Below are 16,521 nucleotides of genomic sequence, written 5' to 3' on the forward strand. Positions count from 1 at the left end.
GGTGTGGCGTGGCTGGTGTGACGTGAGGGGTGGTGTGGCTGGTGTGGCGTGGCTGGTGTGACGTGTGGTGTGGTGTGGCTGGTGTGACGTGAGGTGTGGTGTGGCGTGGCTGGTGTGGTGTGGTGTGGCTGGTGTGACGTGAGGGGTGGTGTGGTGTATCACCGTGCTTGCTTCACCCCGCCGGCTCCCTCATCGCTCTTTCTTTATTTAGTTTCATTGTAACACGTTACCACGCGGACAAACGGGAGGCCTTATCATTAAGCCCTTTCTGCATGTACCTCCACAAGCGTCTGTAGTCTGTTGCAACGCCGCGAGCCAACTGATTAAGGTCTGCGCGCACGGCTTTCCGCGAGGCCGCCACTCACTCTGCCAGGAATTGGTTTGGTCCGGCGAAGATTGAATCTCCGGTGCGTGTGGCAGTGACGGCGAGGGTCAGGGACTCCTCTTGGTGTGGTTTAACATGTACAGGGAATGGGAACATTAGGAGTCCTGCGGCGCTTAATAATTTCATGGTATATTCTATTCTATTCTAATCCTATTCTTCGCCAGTGATGGCAGAGTCAAGGACTCTTGGTTTGGCATTGTAAGGAACTGGGAACACAGCGTCATGTGGCATTTATTGATTTTATGGTTTTACATAAATGTACGTACATAATCAGACAAGGCGGTGGCTGAGTGGTTAACGTACGGGCGCGGCGTCCAGGAGCACCAGGTTCGCGTCCCGCCCATTGCCACAAGCTGGGATTTTTCAGTCACCGCCGAGTGGACTACCCACATGCTGTCCTGAAGACCACCTGTCAATCCGGACTCTGGATCCTCTCTCTAAAGAGAGGATCAAAGATGAGCTTCAGGGGGGCAGCATGAGCCAAGCAAGATGGCGCCGCTATAAACACTTGCCTGCGCCATAACGGCCTGGGCCGACCACCAGACCCACCATGAAGGCCTGCCCCGGCCATAGGCAGAACGGAAAGGAAAAAAGGAACACAGACCCTCTTACATCTAACTATAGTCTCCATGATTTTGAGGTTTTCAATATACTGAAAGAGATTTACTGCTTGGCTTCCTTATATTTTTTCTCGTCTTTACTTGCCATTCTCTCCTTGTCTATCAAAACCAAACACTCGATACAAGGATTTTTATAACAGCGTTTCGTGTTTCATTGCGAAGCTTGGAAACTGGAGCAAGGAGGAGGAAACGAGAGGGAGGGAGGGAAGAAGAGAGAGAGAGAGAGAGAGAGAGAGAGAGAGAGAGAGAGAGAGAAGGGAGGGAGGGAAGAAAGTTGGGCCATCCCTGGGAATTTCCTTTCTTCACTCTTGATAAAAAAGTAGAAATTGGAGGTATTGCGATTTTTTAGTTTGCTTGTGTGTAAGAGAACGTGGGAGAGAGAGAGAGAGAGAGAGAGAGAGAGAGAGAGAGAGAGAGAGAGAGATTGGGGAGTGGGTTCTTTTTTTCTTCCTCCTCCTCCTCCTCCTCCTCAATTACATAATAGGTAATCATCCCCCCCCCTCCCTTTTCTGCCTTCCTCCTCTTCCCCATCCTCCTCCTCCTCCTCCTCCTCCATCTCCGTCGGACAGTTCCTTGAAATCTTCCCTTTTAATCTATAGTATTTCTCTCTCTCTCTCTCTCTCTCTCTCTCTCTCTGTGCATTGTCGAGAGAGAGAGAGAGAGAGAGAGAGAGAGAGAGAGAGAGAGAGAGAGAGAGAGAGAGAGAGATAATAAAACACAAAGGAGGTAGGAAAATAGTTTAAAAATGGAGGTGTAGGTGATTTTCCGGTACACACACACACACACACACACACACACACACACACACACACACACACATGCACGCACAGTCGCGGATTCACACTCCCTCAGTACACTTCCTCGCGCCCTTCCTCTCGTGTCCCAAGTTCGAGTCCCGGTATGGTTGTTCTGCTCGCGCGCCGCCACTCCGCCCCGTCAAGGCATGGGTGCGGGGGAGTGGATAAGGGAGACCGCCCCCGCCCGTACCCCGCCCCCCTGTCAACCCCCCACTTTCTGTTATCAATACGTGAGTGACTTGCTGTTTGGAATGTATGTGTGTTTTTCGTTTATTTAAGAGACGTTTGTGTGTAGGGGGCTAATGAAGAAGAAAAGGAGATGGATTAGGAGGAGCATTGGTGTTGAATAAAAGGTGGAGGAGGAGGAAGAAGAAGAAGAAAGAAAAACAAGAAAAAGAAAAAAAGAAGAGGAATGGGAGATAGAGGAGGAGCATGAATATTAAATAAGAGGAGGAAGAAGAAGAAGAAGAAGAAAAAGAAGAGGAAGGGACAGATAGAGAAGGAGGAGCATGGAAATTGAATAAGAAAAGGAAGAAGAAGAAGAAAAAGAAGAGAAGGAGGTAGATGGAGAAGGAGGAGTATAGTATGAAGCTGAATAAAAAGAGGAGGAGGAGGAGGAGGAGGAGGCAACGAGGGTACTGCATAAGACCAGCTGAAGGCCAAGCAGTGATGGGAAGGACGGAACAGGTTGACGGACAGGAGACATTTTTATCGCGGTTATGAATGTTTTACGACGCGCCGCCCTTGCCCGCGACGTAAGGAGGCTTGGCAACCACTAATGAATCCCCTTGAGTCAGTGATCGATGAGTATTTGCCTCAGTTTATTGCCTTCCCTGTTTTACTTGGCATTTCTGTTTGCTAAAGCGGAACCTTGAGACTTTCTTTTTTTTTTTGGTGGGGGGTAATTTTATGTTGTTATTTTTTGTGGAGCGGAATCAAGGGAGGAAGGAGAGGAACGAGGAGGGAATTGAAAGGAAGGGAGGAAATGCGAAGGAGTGGAGGGAATGAAAAGGAAAGGATCGGAAAGAAAATTGGATAGGATAGGAAAGAAAATGGAAGGAAAAAATGGAAACGAAAGAAAAGAGGAGGGCATGAAAAAGGCATGAAAAGGAAAGGAAAATACGGAAAAATAGGATAGGAAAAGGAAAGGAAAATAAGGAAAACTGGAATAGGAAAGGAAAAAAAATGGAAATGAAAGAAGAGGGGAGGGAGGGACAGAGCATGGTATGGAAGGGAGGGAATGAAAGGGAAAGGAAAATAAGGGAAAATAGGATAGGAAAAGGAAGGAAAAAATGGAAATGGGAGAAGAGGGGAGGGAGGGACAGAGCATGGTATGGAAGGGAGGGAATGGAAAGGAAAGGAAAATAAGGAAAATAGGATAGGAAAATGAAAGAAAAGAGGAGGAAGGGGCAGGGCATGGTATGGAAGGGAAAGGAGAATAAGGAAAAAATAGGATAGGAAAAGGAAGGAAAACTGGAAAAAGGAAACGAAAGGACGAGTGAAAGAAAAAGAGAGAGAGGGAAAGGAAGAAAATAAGAGAGAAGAAGAAGAAAATGGAGTAGGGAGAAGAAATTGAAGAAAAAAATCACTGGACATATAAACACATCTTACCTTGGAAACACCTGTGCGCGCGAACCAATTAAACATGCTTACCCCAAACACAGCCTTAGCAACTAGACGGCTTGGGCAGATAAACCTTCACCTGGCCAAAACACTCTTACAAGGCTGCCATACGTGTTCAGGTGCTTGCGTGACCTACAGATGTCCAGGTGATTGATATACTCACCTGCCATAAAGGGTAATTTGACTCCCCTTCCCCTGATAGCCCTTACGACGAACACTGTTGCTGCCTTCGAATTTAGTTAACGCAATGTAAAGCTTAGCAAAAATAAAGTCGAGGTTATATTATTGAGAGAGAGAGAGAGAGAGAGAGAGAGAGAGAGAGAGAGAGAGAGAGAGAGAGAGAGAGAGAGAGAGAGAGAGAGAGAGAGAGAGAGAGAGAGAGAGTAGTATAGTTTAGTGGCTAAGAAAGGAAGGGAAGGGAAGGGAAAGAAAGGAAAGGAAAAGGAAGGAGAAATAAGAGAAGGGGAGAGGAAAACGTAATACACACACACACACACACACACACACACACGCACACACACACACACACGCACAGCAAAAGACCCATAAATTAAAGCAAAGGAGTGAAAGTGGTTAAATTTACTTGCTTACTTGTGTGTGTGTGTGTGTGTGTGTGTGTGTGTTTATGTGCTTGCTTGAAACAGAACTAATAAGAAGGGGAAGAGATCTTGAGCGGCCCAGAGTTAGTCATCGTGAGGGGACCGCATACAGGTAGGATCTGGGAGGTTGGGTCTCGTCTGATAAGGTAGGACTGTTCTGTTGTCTGTACACTGACCTCACCTGACCTGACGTTACATCGAGAGTGAGTAATAACAATGGAAAGGTTACATATTTGTCTCAGTATGATGAAGTCGTGTTGTGACGTCGTATCATGTGTATTAAGATTGTGTTAAGGGCCGCATCTTACGTCTGTGTAGCTAACATGATAGAGGAGTTTTAAGTAGAAAGCCTTGTTGATAGATTAGGTAGTAAAAAATCTTGTATCAGGAAAGACTGAAGATTTATTATATATTTTTAACGGAGTCTGAGGTATATTAAGTGTTCAGTAGGAGGCCTTGTTGATAGAATAGATAGGAAAAAATCTTGTACCAGAAAAGACTTAAGATTTATTATATATTTTTAACGGAACCTGAGTATATAAAGTGTTCAGTAGGAGGCCTTGTTGATAGAATAGGTAGGAAAAAATCTTGTACCAGGAAAGACTTAAGATTTATTATATATTTTTAACTTAGTCTGAGTATATAAAGTGTTCATTAGAAAGCCTTGTTGCTAGAATAGATAGGAAAAAATCTTGAATCAGGAAAGACTTAAAATTTATTATATATTTTTAACGGAGTCTGAGGTATATAAAGTGTGCAGTAGAAAGCCTTGTTGATAGAATAGATAGGAAAAAATCTTGTATCAGGAAAGACTTAAGATTTAGTATATATTTTTAACGGAGTCTGAGGTATATAAAGTGTTCAGTAGAAAGCCTTGTTGATAGAATAGGTAGTAAAAAATCTTGTATCAGAAAAGACAAGATTTATTATATATTTTTAACGGAGTCTGAGTATAGAAAGTGTTCTGTAGAAAGCCTTGTTGCTGGAGTAGAAAAAATCATTAAGGGGCGTGTCATTATATCAGGAAAGACTTAAGAATTATTATATATTTTTAACGGCGTCTGAAATATAGAAAGTGTTCAGTAGAAAGCCTTTTTGCTAGAGTAGGTAGAAAAAAAAACATTAGATTTGCCTTATCATGAAAGAAGAAGAAGAAAACAAGAAAAATGAAAAGAAGAGAAAGAGTTGATAGAGGAGGTGAATGGGAATTGAATAAGAGAAGGAGGAAGAGGAAGAAGAAAAGAAAATGGAAAAGAGGAAGAATATATGGAGAAGAAGAAAATGAAAAAGAGGAAGAGTTTATGGAGAAGGATTAGCATTCAGAAAAGACTTAGAGCCGAGTAAAGGGTTTAAATACATCTATAAGGTACAAAGGGAAACTGAGACGCCGGAGAGACAAAGGGAAAAGAGATAAGGTTAAAATTCATATAAGCTACGATGGGCAATGACGGTTTTAAGACTTCCCTCGCGACAGTAGGAAAACAGTGCAATGACGTCACTATAGGAGAAAGTCTGAGTGTAAAAGAGAATCAATTAGACTTCCAGGTAGCCATGCAGGTGATATAGAGGAACACAGGTAACAGTAATAGTAGTAGTAATAGTTGAAACGTCACGATAATGATAAATGACTACAAAAAAGGTTATTAAACGTTACTGCGATGACGTCACTGTAGGGAAACGTTTTAGTGTATAAAGAATCAATTAGACGTCCTCGTAGTCATGCAGGTGAGATAGAGCAACACAGGTATGGATGATAAAAAAAATGTAGTCGATGTGATTGAAAAGTTCGTAGGAAATAGTAAAACAAAGATAATGATTTGAGAAGGAGATAAGAAATAAGTGAGATAGATAGATACAAAAGATAATGAAATGAGAAGATAATAAAGAAGAAATAGATAAGATAGATAGAAAAGATAATGAGAAATGAGTAATAGATAGGAAATGAGTAAGATAGATAGATACAAAAGATAATGAAATGAGTAGATAATAGATAAGATAGTAGATAGAAAAGATATGAGAAATGTGTAATAGAGAGGAAATGAGTAAGATAGATAGATACAAAAGATAATGAAATGAGTAGATAATAGAGAGGAAGTAGATGAGATAGTATATATAAAAGTTAATGAAAAATGAGTAAAAAGGAATTGATTAGATTTCCACGCAGCCAGTCAGGTGAAACAAAGGAAACACAGGTATGAGAAAACGTCACTGTGATAATAGACAAAAAAAAAAAAAAATACGATAATTAGTAAAAATGAAGTAGAAAAAAATAATAAAAAGATAGAAATAGATAAAATGAGATAAACATAACGAAACAAACAAGAAAACAGACAAATACTTAAAAAAATACGAAAAACAAAAGAATAACAAGAAATAAACAAACACAAAAGAATAACGACAAGAAATAAACAAAAACAAAAGAATAACGACAAGAAATAAACAAAAACAAAAGAATAACGACAAGAAATAAACAAAAACAAAAGAATAACGACAAGAAATAAACAAAAAACAAAAGAATAACGACAAGAAATAAACAAAAAACAAAAGAATAACGACAAGAAATAAACAAAAGACAAGTAGGCGAAACAAGATCACTGAAAAACAAAAACAAAAAAAATAATGAGTACAATACTTACAAAGATATATTACAATGATGACAAGACAAGATGGAAGATATCAAGCACTTAACACATCATGACGCAACGAGTTCGCTACACAGAAGGAACACGTTTTTTAATTGCTGTTGTTGTTGTTGTTGTTGTTGTTTTTGAGGGGCATTTCCGTAGAACAATGCTTACAAAGATATATACAGTGACGACGGGACAAGATGGAACATATACACTCAACACATCATGACGCAACGAGTTCGCTACACAGAAGGAACACGTTTTTTAATTGCTCTTGTTGTTGTTGTTGTTGTTGTTTTTGAGAGGCATTTCCGTAGACAGTGGGAAAACATGATTATGGCGAGGGTGATACACACACACACACACACACACACACACACACACACACACACACACACACACACACACACACAAAACCCTCACATCATCATTCCTACGTAATTTCTCTTTGTCGTCCGGGTATATGCTTAGCGAAGTCTGGATTTCTTTGGTCGAATCCGGATATCAGAAAGTCGCAGGATATCCGTTCACGTTTCTCTACGTATTACTTAACTCCCACCCTCGTGTTTAGGGATCTTAATAATAGTAATAGTGTTGGTAGTGGTGGTTGTAGTAAAAGTAGTAGTAGTAGTAGTAGTAGTAGAGGGAGAGTAAGGTAACATAGAGAAAGAAAAGGAAAGGGAAGGGAAGGATGGGGAGGGAAAGGGAAGGAAAGGGAAGGGAAGATTAAAGAAGACGAGAGGAAGGACAGGAAAGGGATGAGAAGAGGAGACAGGAGGGAAGGGAAGGGAAGGGAAGAATAAAGAAAACAGGAGAAAGGACAGGAAAGGGAAGAAAAGAGGAGAGAGGAGGGAAGGGAAGGGAAGGGAAGATTAAAGAAAACAGGAGAAAGGACAGGAAAGGGATGAAAAGAGGAGGCAGGAGAGAAGGGAAGGGAAGGGAAGATTAAAGAAAACAGGAGAAAGGACAGGAAAGGGATGAAAAGAGGAGGCAGGAGAGAAGGGAAGGGAAGGGAAGATTAAAGAAGACAGGAGAAAGGGAAGAAAAGAGGAGAGAAAAGGGAAGGGAAGAAAAGAAAAGAGAAGGAAAACAGAGCACACAAAGTCCTTGGGGAAATTCAAGCTCTTTCGATATAGTGGAAACAAAAAAAAAAATTTGATAATAATTATAATCATTGTGGTTAGCGGAAGGAACCGTGCATAGTCTAACCTTGCTATGCGTTTTATCCACCCCCACTCCCCCGTCCTCCTCCCCACTCCCTTTTCCCCTCCCTGTTTCCCCTCTCCCCCTTCCCACCACCCTTCCATCCCCTCTCCCCTTCCCCCTACACCCCTTCACATCAGTCCCCTTCCCCCCCAATTCTGTATTCTTCCTCCTCCCCCTCCTCCTCTTCCTCCATCTCCCTATCGTCACCCCTTCCAACCCTTGCATTCTTTCTCCCCATCCATCATCTCCATTCTCCCCTTCACCCCTTCCTCTACCATCCTCTCCCTTTCCCCCTTCTCCTCCTCCTCTTCCTCCATCCCCCTCTTCCCCTACTCTACTATTCTCCCCCTTTTCTCCTTCACCATCCCCTCCTTACTCCCTCTCACCCCTTCACCCCCTCCTCCACCATCCCCTCTATCCCATTACCCCCTATTTCTCCCCCCGTCAGCCACCACCGCCCTTGCTTCTTAATGGGTTCTTTGTTTTCCTGGAACACTCTGGGGACGTGAAGATTGTTATTATCCCCAATTTCACACTTCGGTTATCGCCCTAACGTTCCTATTACTTCATTTTTATTTACTTTACTGTTTACTTTTTTCTTCTTTCTCCCCCACTTTAACTAACTTTAATATGTATTCTATTTATCTTTTCTTTTTACAACAAAGGAGACAGCTCAAGGGCACACAAAAAAGGAAATAATAATAATAATAAAAAGCCCGCTACTCGCTGCTCCTAAAAAAGAATCAAAAGAGGTGGCCGAAAGAGAGGTCAATTTCGGGAGGAGAGGTGTCCTGATACCCTACTATTACTACTACTACTACTACTACTACTACTACTACTACTACTACTACTACTACTTCTACTACTGATGGTGGCCGAAAGAGAGGTCAATTTCTAACTAAGCTTCCTATGTGAACCTCCAATTTTACCTCGATTCAAATCATTTTACTCAATTCCTTATCTTTACATTCTACCTCTAACTAAACCTATCATCTATCCTTCTATCTCTATTCCTATTCATATGTATTCTATTTATCTAACTAAGCTTTCTATGTAACCCTCCAATTGTACCTCTATTCAAATAATTTAACTATTCTTTATCTCTACTTCTATTTCTCTAACTTTTTTTCCTCTAACTAAACTTATCATCTATCCTTCTATCTCTATTCCTATCCATGTGTATTCTATTTATCTAACTAAGCTTTCTATGTAAACCTCCAACTTTACCTCGATTCTAATCATTTTACTCTATTCTTTATCTCTACTTCTATTTCTAACTTTTTTTGCCATCTGTTATTCCTTACCTTTACGTTCAACCTCTAACTAAACCTATCTATCCTTCTATCTCTATTCCTATGCATATGACTTTACTATCTATGCTTAATTATTTCTGTTTATTTTTATTTAGCTAACTTTTTCCCCGTCTATTTCTCTCTACAACCCTATCCCCTATCTCTGTCTATTCATATCTTTACTATCAATTCCTCTCTATCTATTTATCTAACTTTCTTACCATCTACTTCTCCTTTTACGTAGGTTCTGATGCAATTTCTAAAGGTATCGGATCAGTTTCGACACTCGGGTTCCATTTACACGCTTAATGTCAAGGGCACGTCGGGTGTTGTGAGGAAGACGAGGAAGACGAGTAGGAGGAAGCGGTATAGAGGGAAGTACTCACAAGGACTGAAGCTTTTATTGTTTTTGCCGTTCATAAGAGACTTGAAGACTTTTTGCGTGAGGTTCTGATTTCCTGTTGACAGAAGTGACCATTGTGACTTATTTTGCAGTTGTCATTCTTCCTGAATTTTCTCGCCATTGACATAAGTGAATCTTGTTCGGCTATTTCTGCAAAGTTGGGTCAGTCTTTCTTTAGTTGTATCGCATTGTCGTAAGAGATTCGAACACTTTTTGGCAGTGACTGAGTGGTTAGCGTGCTGGCGCCGTGGGTTCGATTGCCCCTCCGCCATAGCTGGGCTTTTTCAGTCACCGCCGAATGGCTTAAGACTACCCACATGCTGTCCTGAAGAAAACCTGTCAACCCGGACTTTAGATTCTCTCTTAAGAGGATCAAAGATGAGATAAGGGGGGCAGCATGAGCCAAGCAAGATGGCTTCACTATAAACACTTGCCTGCGCCATAACGGGCTGGGGCCAACTTCCAGCCCCGCCAAGAAAGCCCACCCCAGCTATAGGCCAGACCCAAAAATAAAAATAAAAAGATACTTGTTTGGCTTATCTAGCAAAGTTGGGACATTATTAGATTTTTTTTTTGGCAAAGTTGGGTAATTATTATTTTTCGCATCTTCCCTCACCTCTCCCTCCATGCACCTGCCACACACACCTGCACGTAATTAAATCTACCTTTCCTGATCCTTAATTAACTATCATTACCTTTGTAAATAGTAATAGGAACACTTGTGGACGTAATATAAACAAAGTAAACTGGGGAAGATGGAGTGAGGAATGCAGTGTGTGTGTGTGTGTGTGTGTGTGTGTGTGTGTGTGTGTGTGTGTGTGTGTGTGTGTTACCAGGTGCGAGAATTGGGGTCGTTGTGAAGTGAAAAGATCTCCATACCTTCTTTCGTCCACTTTTTATTTTATTTTATTTTTTTTTTTTTGTAATCCCGGTTTTGTCTATCTCTCTCTCTCTCTCTCTCTCTCTCTCTCTCTCAAATAATCGTAAAAATAAGCCTCGTAAAGAAAAAAAATGGGTAAAAGGAGGAGGAAGAAGAAGAAGAAGAAGAAGAAGAAGAAGAAGAAGAAGAAGAAGAAGAAGAAGAAGGAGGAGGAGGAGAAGAAGAAGAAAAATAAGATAAACGGAAGTATTTTTTTTTTTCGTGTTTAATTCCCGTTACTATCTTACCCAACTCTCGTGTGTGTGTGTGTGTGTGTGTGTGTGTGTGTGTGTGTGTGTGTGTGTGTGTGTGTGTATAAAGGTCACAAAGAGGAGAAATTACGAGGTACACACACACACACACACACACACACACACACACACACACACACACAAGGTAGTCAGGTGTATGTTGTTATAATGATAGATAATGGGCCGAGAGAGAGAGAGAGAGAGAGAGAGAGAGAGAGAGAGAGAGAGAGAGCGGTGTGTAGGACCCTTCACAAAAAAGACGGTACGGTCAGCTTTCTACGGCGGTCAAGGTCATTCTCTCTCTCTCTCTCTCCTACCTTCACCTGTCTCTTCAATTTATTTATTATGGTCGCTAATGATTCAGGTAAAAAAAAAATCCTTTCTTTGTCAGTTTAAAGATATATATTAAAAAAAAAGTTAATTCGTGTGTGTGTGTGTGTGTGTGAGAGAGAGAGAGAGAGAGAGAGAGAGAGAGAGAGAGAGAGAGAGAGAGAGAGAGAGAGAGAGAGAAAGTTCAGTAAGTTAACGTTTATTGCTAATGATACATAATACATACTAAACATGTATACAAATTTCTTCTTTACGTTAGCTACGGTCCGTCAAGCCGAAGCTCCCTGACAGACATTCTATTCACTTGATAAAGAGAGAACGTGGTATCACACTAAGTTAACATTGGGTGTATAATTATAGTTAAGACATAAATGTGTACTCAATTATGTAGTCAAATAGTCCCTCCTCCTCTCCCTATCTTTATATATCTTCCTACCTACCAACCTACCTACCTACCTACCTACCCCTCTCCTTACCTCTCTCAGTATCAAATTTTTATCTTCATCAATCAACATTTTTTTCCTTTCATTCCATTCTCTCAAACTCTCGCAACACGTCTGCAGCTTCGCTTCTTCCGGTGTTGTGTTAGGCTCCGATCGCTTCCCCGTACGCGCAAAAAAGAGGAGGAGGAGGAGGAGGAGGAGGAGGTGGAGGGAGAGAGGAAGAAGGGAAGCGATAATGTCAGAAGTTGTTTCAAGGCCCATCCTCGTTGCAGACTTCGGCCGCGACCTTTTTACCAAGCTTCAGCGTTAGGCAAGAAGGGACAGACAGACAGACAGACAGACAGACAGACAGACAGATAGACAGACAGACAGATAGACAAACAGACAGACAGATAGACAAACAGACAGACAGATAGACAAACAGACAGACAGACAAACAGACAGATAGATAGATAGACAGAGACAGTTTTGAATATGGGTTCGCAGACAGACAAACCAATAGACAGAGATAGACAGATAGACAGACAGACAGACAAACAGACAGACAGACAAACAGACAGATAGATAGATAGACAGAGACAGTTTTGAATTTGGGTTCGCAGACAGACAAACCAATAGACAGAGATAGACAGATAGACAGACAGATAGATAGACAGAGACAGTTTTGAATATGGGTTCGCAGACAGACAAGCCAATAGACAGAGATAGACAGATAGATAGATAGACAGACAGACAGACAGGTATGTAGATGGGTTCGCAAACAGACAGACCAATAGACAGACAAACAGACAGACTTCAAAATGACCTTCTAATGGTTTTAACACGATTGGAACATGTTTTTTTAATCGAGGCTGAGAGAGGGAAGGGGGAGGAGGAGGAGGAGGAGGAGGAGGAGGAGGAGGAGGAGGAAGAAGAAAAAGAAGAAGAAGAAGAGAGATGAAGGCTTGACAATTAGTGAAGGTAATAACTCTCTCTCTCTCTCTCTCTCTCTCTCTCTCTCTCTCTCTCTCGTCTCCTCTTCTCTTCCTTCTTCTTCCCTTTCCTTTCCCTTCTTTCTCCTTTCCCTTCGTTATCCGTTCATTATATTTCCTTCCCTTCCCATCCCTTCCCTTCTTTTCTCTGCCCTTCTCTTCCCTTTCCTCTCCTTCTCTTCCCTCCCTCCCCTTCCTTTCCCTCCCTTCCTATCCCTTCCTTCCCTTCCCTTCCCTTCCTCGCCCTCCCCTTCCCCTCTCTTCCTTTCCCTCCCTTGCCCTCCCCTTTTCTTCCCTTCTCTTTCTCTTCTTCCTTCCCCTTCCTCCTCCTCCCTTCCCTTCCCTTCCCTTCCTTTCCCTCCCTTCCTATCCCTTCCTTCCCTTCCCTTCATATTTTCATTTTTTTATATTTAATTTTCACTCTGCTATTCATTTCACGGTACTAATCCATACTTCCTCGTGTGTGTGTGTGTGTGTGTGTGTGTGTGTGTGTGTGTGTGTGTGTGTGTAAGTGATTTCTGGAGCGTAAAAGAGAGAAATCCAAGTAAAAAAAAAAAAAAACGTAGAAAATTGGTGAATGTAAAAAAAGGGTAAAAGAAAGAGGATAAAAAAAAGAAGCGACTGAAAAAAATAAAAAAAGAGAAAAATGCGTAAAAAAAGTTGAGGGAAAAACAGAAGAGGAAGGAAATGCGTAAGAAAAGTGGAGAGAAAAAAAAAAGAAGAGGAAGGAAATGCGTCTCTCTCTCTCTCTCTCTCTCACATTGACTCACCGATCTTAGCCATTAAATCTTCCACACACGCATCAGTAGAGGAAGAAGAAGAAGAAGAAGAAGAAGAAGAAGAGGATGAAAAAGAGGAAGTTGAGATGAAGGAAGAAGGGAGTGGGTGGAGGGGCAGGAGGAGGAGGAGGAGGAGGAGGAGAGGTAGGAAGAGAGAGAAAGAGGGGCAATATAATACAGGATTTAGACAGGCTCCTTGACCTCTCCCTCCCTCCCTCTCCTTCCCTCTCTCCCTCTCCCTCCCTCCCTCCCTCTCCTTCCCTCTCTCCCTCTCTTCCGTATTGGGTTCGCGTAAGGTGACGAAATCTACAGCGGATATAGGAAGGAGCGAGGATGGGAGACTCGCTCAATATTCACAAACGCAGGAATGATGATCGTGATGAATTGACGTAATATGGAACTTGAAGGAGGCTGTCAGTACGTAATGGGGCGGTGGGAGGCGGTGGCTGAGTGTGCAGGAGGACGTGGGCTCGAGTCCCGCCCATTGCCACAAGTTGGGATTTTTCAGTCACCGCCGAGTGGCCTAAGACGTGGAAACAGAACACCAGCACGGAAACGAAGAAAAGAAAAGAAGAAAATGAAGGAAAATATGAAAGAAAATGAGGATAAAAAAAGATTAGGACAAAAAACAGTAAGGAAAAGAATCACTCTCTCCTGAAGACCACCTATCAACCTGGACTCTAGATTCTCTTTCTAATAGAGAATCAAAATTGAGCTCCCGGGGGCAGCATGAGCCAAGCAAGATGGCACCACTATAAACATTTGCCTGCGCCATACCTTACTGGGGCCGACCATCAGAAGATAATAAAAAAATGAAATGTGAAATTGAAAATGGGTAAAGGAAGGAACGAGAATTAAGAAACATAGAAAGTAGTGTAACGAAGGGCGAATTAGCGTCTTGGATGTTAATTAGGACAGGTGTGAAAGGTGAAGGTAAATGCCGAAGGATGAATTTTGTAATGTATTAAATGTATGTTGATTTTAGGAGACGAATATCAGGGGTGACTTGTCTCTGAAGGACGAACGTAGGAAGTAATGCAATAAAGGAAGACGTGTTTGGAACATGTATTGATGGGACAAGGGCTGAAGGTAAAGGCAAACGAGAAGGAAACACGAAGATGAGGAAATAATAGAGAGATAGAGAAGGATTTAGATGCATAGGAAGTAATTACGTGCTTATAAGAAATTGATTGAGAGACCAGGGATAAAATTGTACATACATTAAAAGGAAAAAAAATATATAGATGAGGAAATAATAGAGAGATAGAGAAGGACTTAGATGGATAGGAAGGGGATCCGTGCTTATAAGAAATTGATTGAGACCAGGCATAAAATTGATATATCAGAATGAAAAAATATATAGAGATGAGGGAATAGAGGAGGTAGACAGAGAAGGATTTAGATAGATGGGAAGTACTTGCGTGTGTATATGATTTTGATATGTCCAGGTATAAAATTACAGGTGAGAAAATGCGAATAATACGGAGGAAAGATAAAACAGATGAAGAAAATATTAAAGAGAAAGATAGAGAGAAGAATTTAGATAGATAGAAAGTTAGTGTGTATAAGATATTGATTAAAAGATAGACTTGTAGAAGGGAAGGGAAAGGACAGAGAAGAGAGAGATAGAGAAGAATTTAGATAGATAGAAAGTTAGTGTGTATAAGATATTAAGAGATAGACTTGTAGAAGGGAAGGGAAGGTATGGCAAGGGAAGGGAAGGGAAGGGAAAGGACAGAGAAGAAAGAGAAGAGAGAGATAGAGAAGAATTTAGATAGATTGAAAGTTAGTGTGTATAAGATATTAAGAGATAGACTTGTAGAAGGGAAGGGAAGGTATGGCAAGGGAAGGGAAAGGACAGAGAAGAAAGAGAAGAGAGAGATAGAGAAGAATTTAGATAGATAGAAAGTTAGTGTGTATAAGATATTGATTAAGAGATAGACTTGTAGAAGGGAAGGGAAGGTATGGCAAGGGAAGGGAAGGGAAAGGAAAGTACAGAGAAGAAAATATAATGAAAGGAAGGGAAGGGAAAGTAATAAATGAAAAGGAAAGGAAATAAATGAGAAAAGATAGACTTGTAGAAGGTAATTGAAGGTATGGGAAGGGAAAGGAAGGGAAACGAAAGTACAGAGAAGAAAAGAAAAGAGAGAAGGTAATATAATGAAAGGAAGGGAAAGGAAAGTAATAAATGAAAAGGAAAGGAAAGAAATGAGAAATCCAGGTATGAAATTAATGGTAAGAAAATGAAGATAACAAAGAAGAAAGAAATACAAGGATGAGAAAATAGTTAAGAGAGAAGGATGATGCTACTACTACTACTACTACTACTACTACTACTACTACTACTACTACTACTACTACTACTACTACTACTACTACTACTACTACTACTACGACCTTGGCTTCTACGTTCTTACACTTCTCCGCCGAAATGTAATCTGTCTCCTCCTCCTCCTCTTCCTCCTCCTCCTCCTCCTCCTCCTCCTCCTCCTCTTCCTCTAACCTGATGACATAATTCCGGCTGCTTGTGATGATAATAGAATCGGCAATTACTTTGATTACTTCTTCTATTGTTATTATTATTATTATTATTATTATTATTATTATTATTATTATTATTATTATTATTATTATCATTGTCGTTGTTGTTGTATTCTGACACACACACACACACACACACACACACACACACACACACACACTTTTACGATTTTTTTTATAAACATTCAAAACTAGATCAGAAGTAGTCAGGTTTTCCCGTCTCTCTCTCTCTCTCTCTCTCTCTCTCTCTCAACAACATAAACTTTTTTTTACGTGTTTTACCGTGTGTGTGTGTGTGTGTGTGTGTGTGTGTGTTGCTGGTTTTTAGTAGACCGGCTCGGGGGTTCCCCTTCTCCACACTTGTTTGCTAAATAGTTCTCGTTTTTTCCTCCTCCTCCTCCTCCTCCTCCTCACTGTATTTGTTCTAAGACTCTCTCCCTCCCCTTCCCTCCATCCCCCCATCTTTCAATCTTCTCTACCTCCTCCCTCCTCTTTCTCCTCCTCCTCCTTCTCCCCCTCCTCCTCCTCTTCCTCCTACTACCACCTTCCTACCTTACTACTACTACTACTACTACTACTACTACTACTACTACGGCAACAACAACAGCCATAGCATCAACAACAAGTCTTTAAATGGACAACTTTAAACACATATTAATTAGTTGACAGGTGACGTTGGCAATACTTAGGAGGCAACTGACCTTACCTGTAAACACACACACACACACACACACA

General features: G+C 41.3%; 1 long non-coding RNA gene across 1 annotated transcript; it reads left to right on the forward strand.

The window, feature by feature from the left end:
* The first annotated feature begins 1,689 nt into the window (after positions 1–1,689).
* Positions 1,690–6,595, forward strand: LOC127002919 (uncharacterized). Its single transcript, XR_007756720.1, has 2 exons — positions 1,690–4,454; positions 4,768–6,595. It is a non-coding gene; the product is annotated as an uncharacterized LOC127002919 (long non-coding RNA).
* Positions 6,596–16,521: the final 9,926 nt, after the last annotated feature.

The sequence above is a fragment of the Eriocheir sinensis genome, chromosome 24 (assembly GCF_024679095.1).
Source record: "Eriocheir sinensis breed Jianghai 21 chromosome 24, ASM2467909v1, whole genome shotgun sequence".
In the NCBI taxonomy this organism is placed as follows: Eukaryota; Metazoa; Arthropoda; class Malacostraca; order Decapoda; family Varunidae; genus Eriocheir; species Eriocheir sinensis.